Genomic DNA, 5,000 nt, shown 5'->3' on the forward strand with positions numbered 1-5,000 from the left:
ACACCAGTCGAGCCGGAGATGGTCTCCGACTACCTGGGCGTCGATGACGCGGGCGATGCCGTCTTTAACCGCCACCACGTCAGGCTTGCGGATTCCCTCAGGTGTGCGGAGGTGGGGCTCCACAGAGACATTGAAGCCCCTCTGCGCGAGTCCACGGGCGACATAGCGCACGATCGCGTCATGCCGCTTAACCCGGGACCCGTGCGTCCTGAAGCAAGCCTGTAACACGTGGTTGGCAGTCTCTACGGCCTGGCAGCCCGCGCGGCATCTGGTGTCCGCCTCCCGCCCGCGACTGCGCCGTGCCTTCGTGGGGAAGGCGTTGATGCGGGCGCGGAGAGCGTCGATGAAGTTACGCCCAGATAGCAGGCGACTGGTGTCAGCGACCCACTGGTGTTGCCCCTTGACGGCGGCGGAAGATGACAGCGCCGCACCGTCAAAGGCAACGTGCAGGCGCGCGGCCCACATCTCTCCAACCTGCGTCGACGATTTGAGGAGGTGGCCCTCCCACATAAGATGCCGCTCCAGCACCTCAATCTCACGCTGCACCTCGTCCCGGCCTGCACCGTCGGGGGCTGGTCCAATCCTCTTCAGCGCCAGGAGACGGGACCGGCGGAGTGTTGGCCCCATCCATCGGCATGATGGGATGCCGAGGCCTCCCTGGGCTACAGGAGCATGGAAGTAGCCCAGGGGAGTGTCCGCCGGAAGGCGGAACCATCTCCTGACGGCGGCCCGGATGGTCACGTCTGCCGCTTTCAACGCACCCACTCGGGTGCGGCTGAGGGCCAGCCCGTGGCACAGGCCTGGGAGAAGTACGTTGGTGAGGGCGTAGAGGCGCTGTTGCGGCTTAAGCGGAGCTCGGGAGATGACGTCCAGCTGCTCCACCAGGTGGCGTCGTGGGTTGAACACGCAGCGACCCGCGGTGGAGAATTGCAGTCCCAGATACCGGAAGGTTTCACCCACACGTAGGGCGGGCATGGTGGCGTTGCCCGCTTTGAAGGTTACGTCGGCGTCGACCTTCACCTTCTTGTCACGCCCAGACGCGACTAAAGCGAGGGTGAAACACTTCCGGGCGTTGATCTGCAGCCCCAGATGGCCGAGGGCTGCGACGGCTGCGTCGATGAGGGACTGCAGTCCCCTCGCGGTCGATGCAAAAAGCAGGACGTCATCTGCGAAGGCCGCAGCGTTAACTCTGCGGCCGAGGATCCGAGCTCCGATGTGGGAGGGAAGTTGACTCAAAACATAGTCCACCGCAAAATTGAAAAGGAGGGGGGAGAGGGGGTCACCCTGACGCACACCCCTTGCCGGCTGCAGGGGCACGCCCACGTCGGCGCCGCCCGCTATCACCGTCGTGCTACCCTCGTAACACCTTTCGACGTACTCAATAAAGCAATCCGGCAGGCCATGAGCCCTCAGCACGGGGCGGAGGGCAGCATGGTCCACCGAATCGAACGCTTTAGAGACGTCGATCGATGCCACAAAAACAGAGCGACAGGAGCGGACTGCGTCGGTGAGAGCAGTGTCCAAGATGAAGGTGTTTTCCAACATCCCATCCCGGGGGATGAATGCCCGCTGACGTTCGTCCACAGCACATGCACGCATCAGGCGTGACGCGAGAACCTTGTGAAAGGTCCGCGCCAACACCGAGCAGACCGTAATGGGGCGAAAGTCAGCGGGGGATGTTGGTGCAGCCGTTTTGGGGAGAAGTGACGTCCGGGCGCGAAGCAGACGCTCGGGGAGGGCGCGGGCCAGGAGGAAGAGGTTCAAGAGTTTCACCAGGACTTCATGCGGCAGGCGCCGCAGCTCCGCTGGAGTCAGGCCGTCCGGCCCGGCCGCCGATCCCCTGGGCGGCAAGGCAGCAGCGACCTCCTCACGTGTGACCGGCCCCCATAGGCACTCAGGAGCGACAGGCTCCGAGTGCGGGAGAAGGCGGTCACGGATGAAGCCAGCGGTGGAGATCGGCTTCTTCGTGAAGAGGTCCGCCCAGAAGTCCAGCAGACCGGGGATGTCGGGTGGCGGCTGTAGCAGGGTGCCGTCCAGCAAGCCGCGCACGCAACGTGCACGCGACCTGCGGAAGGCGTCCTGTGTCCGCGCGAACTCCCAGCGGCGCCGCTTGCGCTTCTGCAGCGGCGGGGCGGCAGGCGGCCGCTTGGATGATTGGCGCGGCCGCTGTGCCCTGGTGATCGGCCTCTCCCCCCTGGACCCGACCGACGCAAGGGCATCCGGGAGCATGCCCAGGATGACATCGGGCGGCGTGCCCCGCCCCAGACCAATGACTCGATCCAGAGCAGAGAAACGCTGGGCGGAAGCAGGTAGCCCCGCCAGATGCTCCCAGATGGCGGCGTCAGTCGGCCCCTCCGGCGGCGGCCCGGTGGTGTCGGCCGCGAAGTCCTCGGCTGCGTCGACGGGCGGCGCAGCGGCCTCGCCCGCGTCAGGCAGCGAGCTCGCTGCTCCCCGGCGGGACGCCGGCTCTTCCCCCCGACCGATCTCAAGCGCCTCCATGAATTGGCGGACAAGCTGCTTGTGGGCAGCTTGCCGCCGTCGGCACTTGATTGCCTCAAGCGTTCGGTCGGGGAACATCCTAATAAGCTCTTGATTAACGAAGAAGAACCGGGCGTCCCTCTCAAGGAACAGTTCGGCCTCTGCCTTGGCGAGCGACAGGACTTCTTCCTCCGTCCACCTCGCGCGATGCCTCTCCGTCACGATCTCAGCGTTGGCGGCCGCAAGGTGTTGGCGGCGGCGATGGACCCCGAGACCGTTCTTCGTGGTAAAAGTGCGGTGGCACTCACTGCAAGCAAAGGGAGCTACACAAACTATCGCATTTTCGTTACGGCCGGTTGGCCGGATAGGTGCTGGGGTAGCTGGGGTGGCACCTTCAGCGGAAGGGCCACCATCTCTTGTTTCTTGTAGGCTGCCCCCAACTATAAAGGGATAATGCGAGGGGGGGCTGGTAACCCCCCCAAGCCCCTGGTGCGGTCTTCCTCTCTGCGAAAATCAGCGGGCCCACGAGAAGGGGAGAAGACCGCAGGAGAGGAGAGGCTAAGAGGGCTAGGCCCATGTATTGCGCATCACTCTCCCTGTAACTATAACCCAAGGAAGGCACCTCGCAGCAGCAGCACGACTACATCAGGACCGCACTTCGAAAAGCCAAGTCCGGATGCAGCCACACCGCCACCACTTGGCCACCTTAAGAGAGTCATAGTTACTCCCTTAAGAGAGTCATAGTTACTCCCGCCGTTTACCCGCGCTTGCTTGAATTTCTTCACGTTGACATTCAGAGCACTGGGCAGAAATCACATTGCGTCAACACCCGCTAGGGCCATCGCAATGCTTTGTTTTAATTAGACAGTCGGATTCCCCCAGTCCGTGCCAGTTCTGAGTTGATCGTTGAATGGCGGCCGAAGAGAATCCGCGCACCCGCGCGCCCCCGGAGGAGCACGCTAAGGCGGACGCGGCCTCGCAGCAAGGAAGATCCGTGGGAGGCCAAGGCACGGGACCGAGCTCGGATCCTGCACGCAGGTTGAAGCACCGGGGCGCGAACGCCGCGCAGGCGCGCGCATCCTGCACCGCCGGCCAGCACGAGGCCGACCAACGGCGAGAGCAGACCACGCCCGCGCTAAACGCCCGCACTTACCGGCACCCCTACGGCACTCACCTCGCCCAGGCCCGGCACGTTAGCGCTGACCCACTTCCCGACCAAGCCCGACACGCCCCGATCCTCAGAGCCAATCCTTATCCCGAAGTTACGGATCCAATTTGCCGACTTCCCTTACCTACATTATTCTATCGACTAGAGGCTCTTCACCTTGGAGACCTGCTGCGGATATGGGTACGAACCGGCGCGACACCTCCACGTGGCCCTCTCCCGGATTTTCAAGGTCCGAGGGGAAGATCGGGACACCGCCGCAACTGCGGTGCTCTTCGCGTTCCAAACCCTATCTCCCTGCTAGAGGATTCCAGGGAACTCGAACGCTCATGCAGAAAAGAAAACTCTTCCCCGATCTCCCGACGGCGTCTCCGGGTCCTTTTGGGTTACCCCGACGAGCATCTCTAAAAGAGGGGCCCGACTTGTATCGGTTCCGCTGCCGGGTTCCGGAATAGGAACCGGATTCCCTTTCGCCCAACGGGGGCCAGCACAAAGTGCATCATGCTATGACGGCCCCCATCAACATCGGATTTCTCCTAGGGCTTAGGATCGACTGACTCGTGTGCAACGGCTGTTCACACGAAACCCTTCTCCGCGTCAGCCCTCCAGGGCCTCGCTGGAGTATTTGCTACTACCACCAAGATCTGCACCGACGGCGGCTCCAGGCAGGCTCACGCCCAGACCCTTCTGCGCCCACCGCCGCGACCCTCCTACTCGTCAGGGCTTCGCGGCCGGCCGCAAGGACCGGCCATGACTGCCAGACTGACGGCCGAGTATAGGCACGACGCTTCAGCGCCATCCATTTTCAGGGCTAGTTGCTTCGGCAGGTGAGTTGTTACACACTCCTTAGCGGATTCCGACTTCCATGGCCACCGTCCTGCTGTCTTAAGCAACCAACGCCTTTCATGGTTTCCCATGAGCGTCGATTCGGGCGCCTTAACTCGGCGTTTGGTTCATCCCACAGCGCCAGTTCTGCTTACCAAAAGTGGCCCACTTGGCACTCCGATCCGAGTCGTTTGCTCGCGGCTTCAGCATATCAAGCAAGCCGGAGATCTCACCCATTTAAAGTTTGAGAATAGGTTGAGGTCGTTTCGGCCCCAAGGCCTCTAATCATTCGCTTTACCGGATGAGACTCGTACGAGCACCAGCTATCCTGAGGGAAACTTCGGAGGGAACCAGCTACTAGATGGTTCGATTAGTCTTTCGCCCCTATACCCAGCTCCGACGATCGATTTGCACGTCAGAATCGCTACGGACCTCCATCAGGGTTTCCCCTGACTTCGTCCTGGCCAGGCATAGTTCACCATCTTTCGGGTCCCAACGTGTACGCTCTAGGTGCGCCTCACCTCGCAATGAG

General features: G+C 62.4%; 1 pseudogene; it reads right to left on the reverse strand.

Moving 5' to 3' along the window:
• The window catches only part of LOC126435845 (large subunit ribosomal RNA), a 7,974-nt pseudogene that overhangs the window by 1,884 nt on the left and 1,090 nt on the right, over positions 1–5,000 (reverse strand).

The sequence above is a fragment of the Schistocerca serialis genome, unplaced genomic scaffold (genome assembly GCF_023864345.2).
Source record: "Schistocerca serialis cubense isolate TAMUIC-IGC-003099 unplaced genomic scaffold, iqSchSeri2.2 HiC_scaffold_1219, whole genome shotgun sequence".
Taxonomy (NCBI): Eukaryota; Metazoa; Arthropoda; class Insecta; order Orthoptera; family Acrididae; genus Schistocerca; species Schistocerca serialis.